Below are 20457 nucleotides of genomic sequence, written 5' to 3' on the forward strand. Positions count from 1 at the left end.
AAAGTATTGGTTCCTTTTCAATTATGACATTATTAGGTATCACTTCTGTGGTAATATTAAAAGGTGTTGATTGATTTGGAGGAGCTGTATTTGTTTTAATCGTAATACTTTTGCTCCATTTCTCAGCAGCTTACATTTGAGAAAGAAATAAGAGGAAATGTTACAAAGTTATAAGATCAGAATATTTTGGTTATGGTGAATTGGGCTTCTGTGGCCAGGTTTTGGTAGCGAAGGGGTTACAGTGGTGGCTTCTTTGAGAAGCTGCCAGAAGCTTCCCCCATGTCTGACAGAGCCAATTTCAGCCAGCTCCAGGACAGACCCACCACTGGCCAAGGTTGAGTCAATCAGGAATGATAGTAATGCTTCTGTGATAATATATTTAGGAAGGAAAAAGAAAGTTACTGCAGAGATGAAGATTGCAGCCAGAGAAGAGCAGAGTGAGAACATGTAAACAGCTCTGCAGACACCAAGGTCAGTGGAGAAGGAGGGGCAGGAGATGGGACAGGTGCCAGAGCTGAGGTTCCCCTGCAGCCCATGGTGCAGACCATGGTGAGGCAGCTGTGCCCCTGCAGCCCACAGAGGACCACGAGGGCACAGAGATCCACCTGCAGCCCCTGGAGGAGACCTGTGCCAGAGCAGGTAGATGCCCATGGGTGTCTGTGACCCTGTAGGAGGCCTGTGCTGGAGCAGGGTCCTGTCAGGCACCTGCTGACCCATGGAGAGAGGAGCTCATGCTGGAGCAGGTTTCCTGGTAGGACTCGTGGCCCTGTGGGGGACACACACTGGAGCAGCCTGTGCCTGAAGGACTGCACCCCATGGAAAAGTGACCCACATTGCAACAGTTTGTGAAGAATTATTGCCTGTGGGATGGACTGATGCTGGAGAGGTTCATAGAGGACTGTCTCCTGTGGGAAGGACCCCACACTGGAGCAGGGGCAGAAACAAGCTGTGAAGAACTGACTGTAACCCCCATTCCCTATCTCCCAGAACCACTGGGAGGGGGAGGAGGTAGAACTCAGGAAGGAGTGAGAGGGAAGGTGAGGGGAAGGTGTTTTTAAGATTTATTTTACTTCTCATTCTCCTACTCTGATTCTGTTAGTAATAAATTCAATTAAGATCCCCATTGTGAGTCTATTTTACCTGAGACAGTATCAGTGAGTGATTTCTCCCTGTCCTTATCTCAACTCATGGACCCTTTGTCATATTTTCTCTCCTCTGTCCAGCCAGGGTCAACCCACTACATATGGTAAGGATGATAAGACTATCAGATGTAGCAGGTTGGTTTAATTGTAGAAACCAAACTTCATTTGTTGTTCCATTTCTCATAAGGATACATTTATTCCAAATATCAGTTAACAAACAAAATAGCTATGATGGAATACTTCCTTGTTCATTGATGAATGCTCCAAAGCAGTGTTGTGATCAGATTGCGTCTCTCAGAAGAGACTGAGAGACCTATTCTTCTAGCAAAATTCTCAGAAATTTGTTTGCAGGGAGCAGTGCTATTTCTAAACATTGGTTCTGGAATGAAAGAAGGGCTGTGAAGTAGATAGTGCTCTAAAGGGAACAGAGTGCCTGTTTCTTCCTTAATCTTGGCTGCAGCTTCTCCTTTCTTCTTATCCCATCTGTGGTCCTGAAATTTCTCCTCAAATCTTCTACTGATGGTTTGGACTCTCTTAGTCCTTCTCTTCTTTTAATACTTTTGGAGTCACAGCTATTCATTTTCAGGTGATTCTTTCCTTCATCTCATCCTGTTGCTCAAGAATTTCCAGTTTCTACATCCAACTTCTAGTGTAGGCTTTCTTTTGATCCTTCTCTGCCTCATAGTTTTGTACCTGTCTAAATCACATGTTAGCTCCTCATCTAGTCTGTGTTCTCTTGCCTGTTCTTCGCTCTAAGCTCATCAGGGAAGTGGTGTCTTTGGCATTTCTGGGTGCTGTATAGGAAGATGGCTCTTTTAAGCATTTAAAAGATTTGGTTTTTTTCTGAAACAGCTTATTTTTTTGTCTAGATTTGAGTAATTTTCTTGAAGAATGTCAAAGGCATACTGAGATTTGCCAAAGTTTTTGTTTCAAAACAAGAGTTGTGTTAACTATTCCACCCTCAAGGGAACTCTTATATCCTATTGTCCTTTCTTGCAAATCAAACCTTCTGCGTGTGTAAATTTGTGAACTAAAAACTCTTTTAATACAAAGCATGTTTGAGGGTCAGAATAGGGTGCAAGTGGGGAAGAATTATATTTTCTTTGGTTCTGACTCATTTTCAACCTTTACTGGAACGTGAATCAGATGACCTTCCTTTGACAGTACACACTCATCATCTCAGTTTATAAAGCATGGTATTTCTGAATCTGTTGCGGATAATTTGGATTGTGAAACTGATTGTACTCTCTCTACTTTTTATACTGTTGATTGAAAACAGCCTGTGGTAATGTGGTTTTTTTCCTTGAGTATATGCATGTGCTTCAGTATGCAGAAAATGTGTCACTGAAAAGTGTATATCACAAAATGTGAGGGGCAAGGTGGAAGAACTAATTCAAGGTGGAATGCTTTAATACAATGATATAATTCTACTGATTTTTGTGTCATAAAGGCTCGATAGGCCATAATTGCAGATATTTATAGCAAAGAAATTTTCATTTGAGACACTTGGTTAACTTACTGCTGGGAAAATGCTGGCAGAATGGAAGTTTTGGAAAGTCAACTATTTTAAACTGACAGTTCAGTGATAAGGGGAGCTAATCTGAGTTAGATTTTTCTAAGTAAATAAAGTGCTTTGGGTGCAAGAGTAATAATCCCAGAGAGAAAGTCTATACAATTTTTACTGTTCAGGAAAAGATATTCTGTTTGTAGGGTTCCGTCACCCTTCCAATGCCCAAGAAAGTGTACCAAAGCGGTTTTAATGGAAAACAGCACTTTTGCCCTGACTTCTTTACTGATGGAGCCTTGTTAGAGCTGGTTGGGTTTTTCTTCTATGTGTACCTAATGTTTCTAAAGTTGTTAGAAGATAGATTTCGGCAGGACAGAATTTGAAGTTGCTTTATATTTTGCTTCTACCCTTGATACTAAATTGTGATTGCCTCCTGTCTTCTGGAGAAAAGAGTTTGAAAGACAGTTCAGTGATATTATGGATTTGGCCCATCACCAGATATGGATCTAGTTGCCTGATTTGACTGCATGAATGGTGCAAAAGAGTTGGCAGGAACATGAAATGGAACAGCTGGTGAGAAGGGAAAGATCTTGTGGAATCAGGGAAATACAAGAATTGCTATTAGTAAGAGAAGAAGCAAGAGCTCTCTTTTTGGTGGTAGCATGCATGTGTATTGGATTAAATTGGATTAAATCCAGATACCTACTTCTGATTTATTTTAATGTACATTTACCGTTAGAATATTGACAACAAGTAAATTTTCTAATGCAAATAAGGGACTACATTCTCTCTTGCTTTTTTGTAACTCCACGTGATTCTGTCTCCCCCTTCCTTTATCTTTTTTCTGTTGTTCATTTCATGATGTCTTATTAAGTGTTCACTTGCTCTTGGTTTTATATATTGTCTTTCTGTCCCATAGACAACTTTATTTTTCTGAGTTGTATTTGAATATGAAAAATGAGGAGGAGGAAGAGAAAAAAGGGAGGAGTAGAAGCCTCCAGGAAGAACAATCTAGTCACTTAGAGGAAAATTACCTACAAGTATGAGATGACTAAATTAACTTGTAGAAATGTAATCTGAAAGCATCAGATCTCATACCTGTACCTTACAAGCACAGTTTAGCTTGTCAAAGAAAATTGGTCTTTATAAATATCTCCGTGTAAAGTAACATTTAACTAGAGACAAAGCATTTTAAAGTCTTTAAGTGTTTGATTTGGTCATGTTATCTTTGTGTTAAAAAAAAAAATCCCAACAACTACAAAAAACCCCCTAGTGATTATTTCTGCTTAGTGCCTGTACTTCAAAACAGTTTATCTGTATCTGTTCATCTGAACTTTAACAATTTTCTTTTGGCTGTTCATTTATTAATAGAAGACTCCTATAATAGTTCTTGGGGGGTTTCTATTTGCAAACCTTTCTACTTTAAAGTATTTTAACATACTACCATTTTCCATTGCTGCAGTGGTTATAGGAAACTAAGGAAGTGAACAATGGAACCCCTTTGGGAAGCACAGTTGGGAGTATGAATTAAAAACTTACGTTTACGAACTTGCTCAGTAGAGGAAAAAAGTATTTATGGTGTAAATTTTGGCATGAATTAAGAAAACCAGAAGGACATTTTTTTAGTTAAAAAAAAGCTATAGAGAGAGGTAATTATTTTACCTCACAATTGCAAATGCTTTATGGTGGTGACAGATGCTATAGGCAGTGTTTTTTTCTAAGTATCTAGAATAAAATAATCTGAGCTCTATTCCTGAAGTCTGTCAATCTCCCAGACTGACTGCAAATTGAAATTATTTCATTCAAAAAGGACTATTGAAATAGTTTGTTCTGTTACAGAAATAACTCACTGAGCAAGCTATACTGTATGATAAGAAACTGCTGTAATGCATTTTTGAAAACTGAAGCACTGAACAACCACACTTGCAATGTAACTTCATGTGACTAGAGTTCATTTAATCATGAAAGGAAAGCACAGTAGGATAATCCAGGGAAAATATAACATGGACAACATATATTTCGGTGATATTGTACACCTATGACACCAGTCAGGAAGAGATGATATCCACATAATGGTATTACAGCTAATTTATATTAGAATAGGTAAAAATTCTCAAACAGCCTATTAAGAAGAGTATGTATAGGTGTTTAAGAAAATGAATTTTTTTCTAGAGCCTGTTTTTAGATATCTGAGTTCTGATAGCTTCGCACTGCTAAACTTAGAAATTAGTCCATTTCCTCCTCTCCTTGCAACACATTTTTAAAACATTATTTTAATTGTTAGGTGACATAGTGTTTGCCATTATTTGCTTTTAGATGTTAGAGATAAAATACTACCAAAAAACATCTTTGAAGTATAGTTCCTTCATTTTTTAACTGCAAGACATGTGAAATAGCAAATACAATAAAAAAGTCAGTTTCAGTAAGGTTTGGGGCAAATTTGAGGAAGGGTTTCCTTCCCTGAAAAATTTTACAAAGACGGTAAAATTTATAGATTACAAAGCCAAATAAACCATTTCTGATAGGGTGAGCTTTTCTGAATAAGAGGAACAGTCATCAAAGTAAGTTATGACCTAGTTATCGGTTGACTTAGGGCATATCTCTTAGTACAGCTACTGTTAAAAGCTGTTGTCCGTTGTGATTTAGATATGTCTACCTTGACTACAGCAAGGCTTTTGACACTCCAGAGATCCCTTCCAACCCCAGCTGTTCTGTAATTCTGTGAATTTCAGTGACAGAGAATCCCTCAGAGCCGGTTGTCGCGCTGGGCGCTTGAATTGATCTGATGTGTTGTTACCTTCCTTTTTAAGGTGTGCATGTGATTTCCCCTCTAATTCTGTATAGCCTGAGGACTGCAGAGAGTTACAGTAAAAACCCACAAAAATGACAGATTTAAACTCATTGCAGATTAAGTGATGTACATTGTGTGTGTGTAAACATTCGAAGTCGTCTGAGGTGATTGTTACTCTTCACTAGTTGAAAGCAAATGAGCCATAGAAAGTAGGAAAAGAATAGAGAGCAAAACAGAAAACACATCACGATTTTGTCACCACATAAGTCGGTGGCACAGGCATACTGTGTAACTTTTCCCAATTCAGATCCAGAAGCTCCACAAGGAAGCAATTGTACAGCAAAGGGCAGCAGGAAAACAGCATGGATGAATTTACATATAAGGCATGGCTAAGGATGATATGAGTAGAGTAGAATAGAGATCTTCAACCCCCCAAATAGATGACTGAAAACAGTATGCCATTGCTGTCTGTGAAATCATGAAGGATGGATATAATGAATAAGAAATTACTATTGTGTTTTCTAGTGCAAGAAGTAGGGAATATTGAATGAAGCTATCTGGCAGCAAATTCGAAACAAAGAAAGGACGTCTGTCACAGGATCTTGTGGAAACTGAAATTTTGTACAAGTTCAAAAACAACTGGAAAAGGTTATCTTATAAATAAGACATTATCTCTGGCTCAAGAAATCCCTGAACTGCAAATAGCTAGAGGCTGGCAGAATAATTCTGAGGAAGTATCCTGATGTGTGTGCCCTGTTTTCAGGCTTCCTTAGACTTACGCTGTTGGACACTGTTGTGCAGAATTTGGGGCTGTATGGAACCTCTAATTCGATATGATGTGACCTTTCCCGAGTGATGTTCTTCTCTCTTCCCTGTTGTAAGCTGTGGAATCACTAACTTAGTATTTAAAGTTTGAGATGGTGTCAGTTCAAAGCTATTGGAAGGTATTGAGGTACTGTAAAGGATTCATTTTTCCGTAATTTTAATATTTTTAGCAAGCTTGCTTACTTTACCACTGCTTGATGTATAAATATATAGTAGGGGAGTAGCAAGTTGAATTCTTTGTAAAGCATCGATACTGCTCAATGAGGCAGACTATGCAAATGGATATTTTTAATGTCTCATAATTTCAGGAATGTTGAAGAAGACAAAAGAATGTTTTTCTAGAGTACTGAAAAAATGCTATAAAATAGAATGATTTAGGTAACTGTAGATCCATGTATGTGATATTGATCCTGGGAAAAAGGAATGGAAAATGTGATACAAGATTTGGTTAATTAAGATTTAAAGTGTGGAGGCAGGCCTTGCCTGCAAGTTCGTCAAGGACCGGCAGTCAAAAGGACCACCAGACAACAGAGAGGAATGAGCTGAACAGATCTAAGTTGAGGCTACAGGGCTGCAGGTTTTGAGGAGCACAGAGTTTCATCTACCATAACAAAGTTTCTTTCTTTGCAGATACTGCTTTGCCGTGTCAGACCCCTTCACAAAGCATTATATGTTTGCTGTAAATATATGTAAACCCTATGTAAATGTATGTAAGCTTTTAACTCAGAGTTCATACTGATAGAGGCCTGAAGGTCTGTCACTGTGCCTTATCACTTATAAACTGCTTTTGCCTGAACTGGCACTGCTTATTTATTCCACACCAAAAAAAGAGGGATATGAATATAACCAATATCAGTCAGTTTGGCTTTTTGGAATATGTCTCTTTGGATGTGTTTGGAAGTACTGCATAGTATTATCTTCATGTATCTACAGCACAAATGGTTTGATGTGTTTTAGTTCCTTTTTTCTCATTACAGTAATTTTTGGAGGCAGGGGATTATTTAATGAAAGGGCTTGAGAGAGATGCAACTGGCTGTGGTGAATTTTGTATTCATCTATAACTCAAGGTGAAATGAACCTATTGGGTCAGTGATTTAACTATAGGAGCATAACTTCTATTAGGTTATGTAAGCTCTATCTCTTAATAAAAAGATGGAAGTGTAAAAGTATCTTGTGTTTTACTTGTAACATAATAGTCTTGAGTAGACATGAAAGTGAATGCAGAAAATAGGTCACCAGGTCTGAGTATGTGTACCTACAAGTCCGTGCTGCTGAGTGCATTAGACCCTGAGATTAGCTCAGTTGGTAAGAGCATGGTGCTAATAACACCAGGGTTGTGGGTTTAATCCCTGTGTGGGCCATTCTCTTAGGAATTGGACTCAGTGGTCCTTATGAGACCCTTACAACTCAGAATATTTGGTGTGGATTTCTATTAGCTGATAACTACCTTTAAGGAGCTGTTTGCATTTTTGTTTTGTGTCTCATTTGCATGATTTCTAAAAGGTTTATTATACCATATCTTGCCACTTTAATATTTCTTACTTGCTGAATTAGTTGGGAAGGGGGTCCTCTTTGTATGTACCACATGTGCCGTTTTGCTAAGCAGACATCCTCTCTAGGCAATTGACTGTAGTTATTTTTGTGATGTGATTTATTCATTTCACAAATACAAACAGCTTAGTACAGAGGAAATGAAAAGATATCCTTGTCAGATGCTTAGCGATCCTTGAACAACTGCTGGAAAAATAAATATTGACTTACTGCTTTCAGGTGAGGTGATTTTACGTAATTACACATTTTGGAAAACATTTTATGATATATTTATTTCTGGTTGTGTGGAAGTTTAGGTTTTGGAACTTCATAATGAACTATTCACTTAGTTAATGCATCTGAATTGTTTGAGGATAAGTAAGAGAAATAATGCACTTAAAAATAGCATTTATCTTGATGACTTAAAATTATTAATGCATACATCTGAAAAAGTCTACCTTTTAAAATTATTACGTATTTCAAAAAATATTAGTTGTATCCAATTCTTCTTCCTGTAAGAAACCTTTCCACTTGTTCATAGCCGTCTCATATTTACAACCGAGCTTAAAAAGCCCTAACTGCAATTCTCAGTTCTTAAGTTTCTAAACCACTAAGTTTTGAGTAAGTCTTTTGAGAGCTTCATTGAATAATCACCTTTTTTTTTTTTGGTGGGCTTTTTTATTTGTTTGTTTTAAAGCTGTGATAAACAATATCTTTTACAAAAGAGGAGGCAAAAACTCAAGTTAAAACTCTTCTGATGTGAGAGCAGTGACTGGAGAATCAAAGGTTGAATTCCAGTTCTTATTTTTCTCTGTTTTTTACTTCCAACTCTGAACCAAATTCAGCAGAAACAAAGCTGTGTTCTGAAATCAGCTGACAAAAGCTGTATTGCATCTCCTGCTTGTTGCAAATGTTATCGAGTTGTAGTAGTAGGCTTTGATGGTTCAAGTTATGAAAATTCTGGACTGGTGTTGTTGAAACTTGTCACCATATATTGTTTCAGTTTATGTTGTACAGAACCTACTTCTTAACTGATGCTTTTTTTCCTTGGTTTGTTAGATGTGAGACAAAGTATCAGTGCCTGTAGTATAGGACCCGTAAGGAGACAGGGAGAATTCTTACTGGATCACTTGAATGTGTGAAGTGAGACATAGGAAAAAAATGACTGAAAGATGTTTGATTGACCAATTGGAGCTACTTATAAAAGAGAAGGACAGAAACTGGGGAAATGTAGAGAATGCTGGAAGCTGTGAGCAACAAAATGGCTGAGTTATAGGTGCACTAGCAAAAATTCCATTAAGTTCTCATTAGGGACAGCAAATGGGAAAGTGGAAAAGGGTTAGACTAATAGACTTTGCCTGTATTAAACAGGAGACCTAAGTATGAGTGTTTAGAGAAATGAGTTTTTCCCCCTTCTATGGCAGTGCAAAGTAGAAAGAATTTCATATCTATAAAGTACTCTACAGTAATATGCATGAGATGACCCCTCTCCTGCAGAGTTTGTTTCACATATCTTATCTGGTAGAAATTCCGTTATTTTGGGAGTATGTTGTTGACTCCTGATATTATGATGAGCCTTGTCTCATATCAACTTGAGTTTTTTAGTCTTTGGCAAGTAAGTTTAGTCTTCTATCACTTGGTAGAATTCATAAATTCTTTGTGCATAAATGAAGGGTTCAAAAGAGGTGTTTGTGAATGGCAAATGAGTCTGTCTTTAGCAAGTATCAGGAAGAGAGATTATTTTAGTACATTAGCAAAACATAAAAAGGAAAAAAACCAAGAAAAGAACTGCTGGTTACATTAAATAAGAATATCATATAATAAGATGTGCTAAATAGAAATGAGGGAAGTGATACAAGGAGAAGTAGAGGAGATACTTAAAACAGTACTAGAAGAAGAAATATTGCATCTTAGTAAATAGAAAAAATTGTGCAAAATCAGAAAAAAACAGTAGGAGCAAAGCTGTAGTTTTTCAAAGCTGCTGTTGCATACAAAATACTATAAAATGGTATGTTAAATGATATATGACTCTTAATGCTTTTTTAGTTTCAAGGATTGTGGGAGGTTTTTTGTGTGTGAGCAAAGGTAGCTTTCTCTATGACTTCTAAGTGTAGTTTTTTGATTAACAGATACAGTGTTTATTTTTCAAGACCTACTAGATGTTAGAATCTCGTTCTAAAATGTTTTGCATGTTATTTCCATATAGAATTCATGTCAATGTGACTTGTGTTGTGAATGCTCCAAATGAATTAAAAAAAAATGAGATGACCTGTACCTTCTTTTTTATACTTCAGCTGGGGCACCGATGTCCAGTCTTCTGATTGAAACTCTGTACACAGTACCTTGGGGTGTATTAACATGGTGCTGTTTCCTTATTGTGCTGTAGTTTACCTTTCATAAATAACTAAGCAACACTTCTAGCTTTATTTAATATCCTTTTATATAAACAAAGATTCATTATTCTGTAATGAAAGATAACCTTTTACATCTGCTGCTGGGGTGCAAAACATTGTTTGCTTTGCTAGATTATACAGATAATGAAGTGCAGTAAATTTTTTTTTGGAAATGTGACTTTTTATTAATTTTTTTTCTTAAACACCCATGCATGGACGTAGGTATTAAAATATTTTAAAGGATTTAAATCTTAAGATATATTTCACTCTAGTATACATCAAGAGAGAGCATTTAATAGTTTTTCCTTTGAATAACCTTAATATTAAAAGAGATCTGTTATTTGAACAGTATGGGAAATCTAAGAACATCAAATATCTGGCACAGAATGATTCAAACTTCAGTATCAGTGTAAAGAAATTTAAATTCATTGAGTTATTGTCCATACATGAAAGTATATGTTGATGTGATAAACAATTAAAGCAGTATATGAAATAAAAACTTACCTAGGAGATATTTGATTGAAGCTTTGTCTGTGCTCTGTCAGAATATACTGAGACTCACTCAGCAGATAGGAAGCTTTTTCCTATTTGAAATGCATTGTGCACTCTCGTCTTGTGATTTCTTTTCCACAGCGTCTTGTTGTTCACTGCTGCTTCGGTCTTGTGGTATTAGTTGTTTCCAGTTTATTTCCAGGTAGCTCCAATATCTGATTTCTTCCACATTCAGCATTTTTGTTTATTCTGCCCTAATCAGGTAACAAAAAAGAACCTGTAAACTTGGCATCTTCCCCTCCCCACCAAAAAAAAAAAAAAAGAAAAAAAAGGCAAATGCACCGACCCCAGTTAACTCAAGTATTCAGCACCCATTTAAAAAATCTTTTAAATATTTAGAATCCAGGTCAATTCCATCTGTTTTCTGGTGCTATTCCAACACTGAAAAGTTATTTTCCTGCATATTTTGGTATCCTCCACATTTTAGGTTTTTGTAGGAAATATACAGGATCAGTAGACATCAGGTCTTAACTTTTAATCCATGCAACATTATTCTGTGAAGGATGGTGAAGGTCTGCCTCTCTCAGCTCCTTATGCTTCTGTCAGACACAGATGTGAAATGCTGCTTTAGAGCAGAGGGGAAAAAAAATCCCAAAGGGTGTAGTGTTTTGTCATCTCTCAGGACAGTGAGCACGCATGGCATCAATGAGTAGCAGATATGAGCTATTCAAACCAGTCACTGAACTGACAGGATGACGATTTCATACATAATAGAACCATTAATTATTTCTTCTGATGGACAGCAGTATGTACTAGAAGAAAAAAGCAGCAGATGATAATACTAGGTTTGCTAGGTTCTCTGTGTTTTAGCAGCTTGTCATCAAGAAACAAACCAGGAAAAAAATGTGGTTTTGGGATATGATCAGGTAAAACAGACCAGAGTTGTTTTGACGTGGTGGATGTATGTCATGCATAGGGTTAAAAATGCCATTCAGGTTAAAGTCAATTCATAGCTAGCTTTTTATCAAAAAGATGTTCCAAAAGATTTGCTTTGAAAATTGTGGTTTGTGTTTTGCTTCATATAGCCTTTCACTGGGGAAACGTGATTGTAGTCTTGTGGGTTTTCACTTATACCTTAATGTGCAGATTAAGCCTACACATTTGAGTTTTTTGCCCTGCAAAAGGAAACCTTAATGTTAAAAAAAATATTTTTAAAAGAACTCTGTGTATGATGATGATGTTCAAACTCACTGCACACTTTGTATCAAAGACTGACTCACAAATCCATTTCTAATTAATTTAGAAATGTAAATCGTCTGATTTAATGTTAAGTAACCACACTCTTAAGATTAATATGTAAGAAATTATATATATTTAGTCACTTTAATGTAGCATAAGCCTTCATGAATCTGTCCTAAAATATGATGGATAAAATCTTCATTCACTGGTTCAGTGTTGTTAGGGGCAACGTATGCTGATTGTGGGAAAAATAATGTGACATTCGGAACTTTTCCTTAGAATATAGTTTCTCTCTTTTTTTTTTTTTTTTTCTCTTTGGAACTTTACTTAGTGTAAATTTTCTTTGTAAATATGTTGACAAGAAAATATTTACAATCAATTTCTTTTTTTTGCCTTCTGTGCATTGAAGGTAAAGAAGAGATAAAATGATGAAAGAAAGAAAACACTACTGTAAAACTGGGGTGAAACATAAACCGCATCAAAGACACAGTAGGCGAAGGGGCTACTTCTACTGGTTTGTACTTGTTTGCTCTCATAATTTGCCTTAGTTTGGTTTTATTGAAGCAGCAAAGTTATCTTCATCTTTCCTATTATGAAATCATGAAGAGTATCTGGATAAAGCTTTTTTTTGGTTTATGCAGTCAATAATGATAACATCAATAGTGCCCTTACATCACATCAAATAACTTTTGGAATACTTTCAGTCTCTAGCTTGCATTCTATCTAGCTCAAGACCAAATCCAAGCCTCGTAAAATATGATGGCTGTAACTTTAAATCTTAAGTTGTCAATCTTGCTCTTTAGGTAAGAAGTTGAGTTGCCAAGGTTACAGTGGGTATATGATGTAAAGTCCACGCTGAAAGTACTGGAATGAGGCATACTTTCTGAAATAATATTAACACTTTCTGTCTCGTGATTTCTGTCCTCAAGCATACAATCCATGCCTGGAGTTGATAGCCTAAGCTGAACTGCAAGTGTCCTAAATATATCAGGATATTTCATGAAAGTGCTGATTCTTATGAAAACCTTCCAAGTATTTGGAATCTGACAAGGCACAACCTTTTTATTCTTAGATAAGCTTTTGGGAGACAATGCTAGCCTGGTCTGCTTCCCTCCTTGCAAATCCCAAAACAGCGGATTCAAATATCTACTCTGTGATTATCCCCATAAGAAGTCCTGAAGCACAAAATAACTGAGCAGTGTTTTAATACACACACGTCCAAGTGCACATATAGACATACATCTATAAACCCCACTTTTTTCCCCTCTTCAGAACAAGGTAACCTGAGCTATTTGTATGTTAGTATCAAAAGTATCAAGTATTCTGTTGTCTCAAACCCAGAGATGAGGATAAACTTGGATAAAGCAGCACGTTAAAATTTAGTCAATGACAGTGGTCCTGACATCTTGATATGCAATCTGAGTCTAAGATAAGGAGATGATTGGTGTTAAGAATTCAAACTCTGAAGATGAAGCTGGTTAAAATTTTCAGCCTTGACTACAGCACGAAGAAAAGGAATTGTATTTTTAGCATGGTGTTCTGAAAATCTTTTCCATTTGGTCAAGCTGTAACAGGAATAAGCTATATATATATAAGCTGCATGACTAAAGGGGATAAATAACATCTCTAGTGGAGAATATTGCTACTGAAGTAGCAAAAGCTTCAAGCATGCACCACTGAGCACTCTGAAGGTCCTATAGTCTGTCTTGTGCCTGGATATCTAGTGTGTGGCTGTCAGTGCTGTACTATGTGATTCCTTCTTGCAGAGTTTGGTTATCTTGCAATCACAGGATGGCATGATGAGGGATTCCATGTCTGTAAAGAGCGTTGACATGAAGTTCTCGAACCTCTAAGCCAGGAGCAAGTACTCGCAGGGGGCTGGCTACATCCCTCTCCATATTTTCATTTGGATCACAGGCATGTTGCAGAACTGTAAGGGGGATACTAAACAAGTCTGCAGATAACACAAAACTGGGAGGAGCTGTTGACTCCCTCAAAGTCAGGGAGGCCCTGCAGAGACCTCCACAAATTAGAGGAATGGGCAATCACCAATCATAGGAAGTTCAACAAGGGAAAGTGCGGGATCCTGCACCTGGGACAGGGCAACCCTGGATGTATGGACTGGGGAATCAGATGCTGGAAAACGGTGCCACGGAAAGGCACCTGGGGTCCTGGTCATTGGCAAGTTGAACATGAGTCAGCAGTGCCCTGGCAGCCAGGAGGGCCAACCCTGTCCTGGGGGGGCATCAGGCAAAGCATCACCAGCCAGTCAGTGAAGGGGATTGTCCCACTCTGCTCTGCACTGGGGGGGTCTCATCTTGAATATTGTGTGCAGTTTTGGGCACCACAATGAAGAAAGATATTAAGCTCTTAGAGAGTGTCCAAAGGAGGGCAATGAGGGTGGTGAAGGGCCTTGAGGGGAAGCCATATGAGGGGCGGCTGAGGTCACTTGGTCTGTTCAGCCTGAAGAAGAGGAGACTGAGGGGAGACCTCATTGCAGTCTGCAATGTCCTCGTGAGGGGAAGAGGAGGGGCAGACACTTCTCTCTTTTCTGTGGTGACCAGTGGCAGGACCTGAGGGAATGGCCTGACATTGCATCAGAGGAGGTTTAGGTTGGGTATTAGAAAAAAGTTCTTCACCCAAAGGGTGTTTGGGCACTGGAACTGGCTCCCCAGGGAAGTGATCACAGCACTATGCCTAGTAGAGTTCAAGAAGTGTTTGGATGATCCTCTCAAGCACATGGTGTGACTCTTGGGATGGTCCTGTGCAGGTCTCATGGTTGGAGTTTGATGGTCCTTGTGGGTCCCTTCCAACTCAGCATATTCTGTGATTCTGTGATTACTTTCTGATAGCAGAAAAGTTAATTTGCAGTGAGGAGGAAGTCCTGTACTTCTTGGACAGACTTCTGTTTCAGTTCCTACTTTTTTGAGTGTACACGTTATAGCCAAAAGCCTCAAAATAACTACTATGTAGCTTTGGTTAGCAACAGGTTGAAACCGCACCTGAAAATCAGATCTAGGGTGAATAATGCACTTACCTGCTTTAAGAAAAGTGCTTTTTAAAAGTGACATAAGAAGTGAGCACAATGTTTGCTTTAAAAACATTTTGCACTTTAAGTGTGTGAGCATTTGAATTAAAAGCTCACTGAAATTTCATGGGAATCTTGGTGATATTTAATATTTACAGTATGAAAGCTGATAGCTTTGCAAATAGTATTAAACCATGTGTTAGTCTGTGTTAGTCCATTCATGATTAATAATTATGAATTCTTCAAGTCTTAAAGGTCAAATATTACCCCTACTGTATGAAAGTAATTTGTCAAATATACTGGAAAAAACATTTTTCTAATAAAACTGAGTGATCAGTAAAGCTGTATCTCAGTCAACTGTTTCTACAGATTATAAAATGTATGATAAATCACTAATGTTAGTAATGTAAAGAAATCGAGGGGAAAAAAAAGAAGACATAGTGTTGGGGAAAAAAAAGAAGGCATAGTGCTAAAAAAACTTTTAAGCATTTTCCTTTTTGAGAATTTTATCAGATTACCTGTTTCAAGGAAGTTGATAAGTAGTCGTTGCTTTTCAGAGAAAAGCAGTGTATCTATCAGAATTTTTTAATCACTGCAGAGCTAATGTTCTGAAGAAAATGTCATTATTGCTGCTTCTTTTGTTGCTTACAAGTAGTTCTTGCCTTTATGAACAAAATACTCTTCTGCCTTATTCTTTTTCCCTTTTTCTTAGAGGGTGTGTGTGTTTGTTGTGATCTCATATCAATAATTATTTGTTACTGAAGATTAAATAATTCTGTTTTGAGTGGAATATTTTATTACCTTCCAGCTAAATAAAACTCATGTGCAAAACTGTATTTTTCAGTGTTCAATATAGAATATATTGTACATTTCCTAAAAAAAAGATTGAAAAATCAATGTGTGTATAAATAAAAAGTCTTCAAAGTTTTAAATTTTTGAAATCAGTTGTACAATTATCACTGAGTAATTTTTGACTTAAAAACACAACAACCTGAATCTTAAATTATTTTTAATTTAACAGCTATATCTGCTAGCTCTCAGTGAAAGGAGATACTTTGTCGTCTCTTAAAATGAGACTATTCTCATTAAATTAGTATTTTCTGTAGTCTGAAAAGTGGTATAGAACAACAAACTCAAAAGAGAAATGGATTGAGATAGCTTGGAAGAAAAGGAGGTTTTGTTACCTAGGAAATGAGTGAGTAAAAGTACTTAGCACAATTCTTATCGTGTCAGACATCTGAGGCCTTTTGTGTTTCCTAGATTTTAGTTATGGCAGTCAAGTTAGACTTGAGGCAAAGTGACTTTAATAAGAAATCCTTTGAGAAGGCAGGCAAATAGTTTGTTTTCTACTTTTCTAACTGAAGTGTTGCTAGTAGATGTATTTGGACAGAATGCTTTAATAAAATGGTATAATAATAATGATGATTTAACATTATTTCTAGGACTGTTGAGTGCTTGCAAACATTTTGGTCGAAATTTTATTCAGTGAAATTTTGCAAGAATGATACTTGCAATTATTTTTTTTTTTTTTTTGGAGAATGAACTAGTGTGCTGACACACATTTTAATTAATATGTTTTGGAAATCATAATTTGGGCATTTTTGTGTATAAAAATTTGACTGCCGTGGTATGTTTTTTTCCCCATTATTTTAATATTGGAAACAGCTGAAGATTTTTGCTTTTGTTTAACACAGTATTAGGAAGGGTAAGTAATGATTGTTTCACAAATACATGAGCTTCAGTTATATTTGTAATCACATTTTAATTAATGGATCAGTATTTGTGAATGTGCTGTCAGTTTGATTCAGTCAAATAACAGCAGGGTGCTGTTACTAAACTATTCAGATTGGTAACAAATTATGAAATTGTCTTGAAGACTGAACAGTTTTGCGTAATTGTTGTTTGTTAACTTGTAATATCTGATGAATATATGCTGAGCAGATGCTGTCCAGATATCTTTCAATTGACTCTATTTTTTAGACTGTTCATATATATGCAGGAACCAGATGGATTATGATCTTGGATTTAATTTGTTTTGGATTTTAAACTCATGTAGCAACTCACCCCCCTCACCTGTGTAAGGGGAAGTTTTGCAGTTAATTTTTTTTGTTGTCAACTTGTGACCACAAGTTTTGGAAGAGTTTGCAGGGAGTGGTGTCAAAGACTTTTAAGTTTTGCTTATGCACATTCTTTCTCTTTCCCTCTCAACTTGATCATTCTAGTTGCCATAACAACTTCATAATAGCAGCGCATTTACTGCTGTAGTTAAGGTTGTGTCAGCACTTCCATTATAAGCTACTGTTTTCAGGAATTTCTAATTTATTCGCAGGCTTAAAAATGACACACAGTAAGCCTATGTAATTGGTTTTAATGTATGGTATCAACTTTTTGAAAGCTGCTGTTGTCTGAGCTCTGATGGCATGTATAAAATATATTTTTCAAGCTTTTTTTCTTTTCTACTGAGAAGTAGCAAAACATTTTTAGTCTAAAATTAATTTTGACTGGTTCCCATCTGCCAGAGGTATGAGAATCAACATGTTCTTTTGCTCTACCACAATGCTCCATCACGCCTGTATCCAGTTAGACCCATCTGTTCCTGTTAGTTAAAAGGTTAGTGTGAACATGGTGCTTTTCTGGGAAGTAAGAAAAATATAACCTCTTTAATATAAAAATTTCATATTGCATTAAGAAATAAATGTTTGACATCTTCAATACTTTTATAGTTAATTTTATGTTAAATAAAGACTAGCAATCTTAAATGGGGGATGATTTTTGAAATGCAAGAAGTAGAGGGCGAGTCTATGGACAAAAGCTAGTATTGAAAAAAAGTCGGTTAGTCATTGTAGATGCAATTTCTGTTGAAGAGTTTAGCAAGGAATTGTGCATAACTACAGTACAACTTTCTGCAATCTGGAAATTGTTTAACCTGGGTGACCTGTCTGGGGGATTACCTAATTTGCAGAATATATGCTCTGTGCTTTGGAACAAGTGATTCCACTTGGAGTGTGATAAAGGATTTGTTCAAAGACTTTACTCCTCCCAAATGGATTTTTTTTTTTAAACACATTTATTTCAAGTGAATGTGCAAGGCACAACATGAACTTGCTGCCCTGAACGATTATGTATTGTATAGCTGTGAGGATTCACGGGATTTTTGTTTGCCTTTTTTTTTTAACCTGTCTTATTGCCAAATGTACGGCAAGACACTTGCCTCTAAAACTAAATGATGCCTTTTTGCTGTAGGAGACAACAATATAACCGTATGTTACACAGTTTTAGAAACTGTTCTGTACTATTGTTACTCATAAATTGGAAGGGAAAAAAACTTTCAGCTGCTTTTTAATCCCTTAGTGTTTTTATTTTACTTTGAAATAAAGTCTTCACTTACACTTGCTTCAAATCTAAGTAATTTTATGTTCCTTTTTTAGTTAATCTATGATTCTACTTCAGTGTAGTAAAATATAATTGCAGGTATTTAGACGTTTGTTTGTATCGCCTCAGTTGATTGATGTTTGAAAACCTTTAGCAACAACATGTAACTTTAAAAGAAGACTAATTCGATTTGATTTTAATGGTGTGTAGTAATCATAGCTATTAATTTCAAAGGCAAATTTCTTTGATTTTTATTTTTATATATTTAATTCAATCATTCTAGTTTGAAAGTTTATTTTTTAAGTACATCTTACACTGAAGAAAAATTGTGAGTACTTCTCAACTGAGTAATGTAAATAGTTTTTTAAAAGCTAATTGATGTCTTTGCCACAGACTTTCTGTTTGATCCTAGACAGGTGAAATATTCAACCTGAATTTCCTATGTCCAAACACTTTATCATCCTTTTATTCCTTCACTTTTTAATGTGCTTTCCACTTGCCTCCCAGAATCTGGTTAATTTTTAGCCATTTTCTGTTGCTGGTTTTGAAATCATATTCACAAAATTGATTTTGGAGTTTTTTTCCCAACTGACTATAAGATTTAACAACCAAAACCTATAAATGTTGCAAGAAAACCCTCTTAACTCCTGAATTAAGAAATTATTTTGAAAGAGCTACATCATTATGGTATTTGCAAATTGCATTTCTTTTTCTCAGTTTTACAGAAATCTGCATTTGTTCTCCTATTATCATCTGTTAGTTTCTACTTCTACTCCCTCCCCATCCCCTGAATTTATGGAGCCTTGAATTTTAGAGAGTTCTTAGACCTGGAGGATTAATTTTAAACCTTAGCATGAGCAGTTAGTTCACCTTAGTTGTTTTCTAGGTTCTATGTTCTGTTGTGATTTTAATTATAAAAGATTTTGGCCTCTCTCTGGTACATAAGAATTCATGGAAACATTTGCATCCTTTGCAGATTTCATAGCTGTGAGAAGTTACTCTGTCCCATCTCTGCAACTGTCTTCTTATGAGCAAATATTTGAAGAGAACTTGAGATTAGGTTGGTACTGTTTTTCATAGTACACTTCAGATGAGAGGGAATATTGAAAGGAGTAGTTTAATGTTGCAGGCTCTGGGTAAACTGTAGTCTATCTGCATATATTTTGAAATCTGTAATGTAGTTCTCTGGAGCTGTTAAAATTACAGTAATTAAAAAGTTTTGCTGGAAATTCTCTGAAAGATCTCCCTCCTTCATCAATGAAAATTAGGGTAAAAGGTAAGGTTTGATTTCAATTGAATTTCAGAAAGCAGTATAAAACTAATAGTACTAATAAAGTCTGAGTTGTTAGGCTAGGTTGTTCCAAAAGGTTTTTGTTTTTTTTAAAGGTATGTGCTATGTTGATTTTTAATGTACTAGAGATTAGGTAGGGGAAGTGTCATATATTTATGAAGGGAAGAATTAAATAGAATTACAGATATCTGGATTTTTTTTTAAAGCCCATGGTTTGCAAATCATAGAAACTATTATCTATAAATGCCTAGGTACAGCTTGTTTCCGGAAGACAATCAGCTATAGATCCTCTTTCTTCTTCATGTCTTACATTATTTTGAAAACAATTTCCTTCAAAAATACTACATGGTTACAAAATAACTGAGATTAAAAGAGGTTTTTGGACATTCACTAATGTAAAATTTTATGTCTTTTCTTTCTAATAGATGAACATTAATTTCACTGAAATTATATTGTTCAGCCTTCAGTTGAGCTAAGGTTCAAATTTTGTTAAGTTTCAGACTTACCTGAAACGTTATTAGTTTCCCCATATTCTCTTTCTAGTTTAAAGAATGTTCTTTGTGAGCCATGTGTGTAGCTGTCACCCAACAGATAGTCATGCATCTGAAAAACACATGTCCATAATTCAGATGGTTTCATAGTGATATTGTGTGGTTCATTCTCTGTCTTGTGATGTGACAAATGAGCTACATGTTTATATTCTGCAGAAGAGCAGGGCCGTCCTGCTAAAGACACAAAATTGCCAGTTTCCCAGTAAATAAGGAATGATTTCTGGAAGTCTCTCAGGAGAGGTAGGAAAACAGGTCTTGTTCAAAAACCTCTGTAATCTTCTTTCTGTATGTCTGCT

The 20457-nt window shown here is 36.2% G+C and overlaps 2 protein-coding genes across 2 annotated transcripts in view; one reads left to right on the forward strand and one right to left on the reverse strand.

Annotated features, from left to right (window-relative positions):
• CHRM5 (cholinergic receptor muscarinic 5) overlaps positions 1 to 11429 on the reverse strand; it is a 51747-nt gene extending 40318 nt beyond the window's left edge. The window contains 2 exon segments of the mRNA XM_032689821.1: positions 10693 to 10929; positions 11027 to 11429. The gene's annotated coding sequence lies outside the window, so the exon portion shown is untranslated.
• Positions 1 to 20457, forward strand: part of AVEN (apoptosis and caspase activation inhibitor) — a 101333-nt gene that overhangs the window by 29262 nt on the left and 51614 nt on the right. The gene's annotated exons all lie outside the window — the stretch shown is intronic.

The sequence above is a fragment of the Chiroxiphia lanceolata genome, chromosome 6 (genome assembly GCF_009829145.1).
Source record: "Chiroxiphia lanceolata isolate bChiLan1 chromosome 6, bChiLan1.pri, whole genome shotgun sequence".
Lineage (NCBI taxonomy): Eukaryota > Metazoa > Chordata > Aves > Passeriformes > Pipridae > Chiroxiphia > Chiroxiphia lanceolata.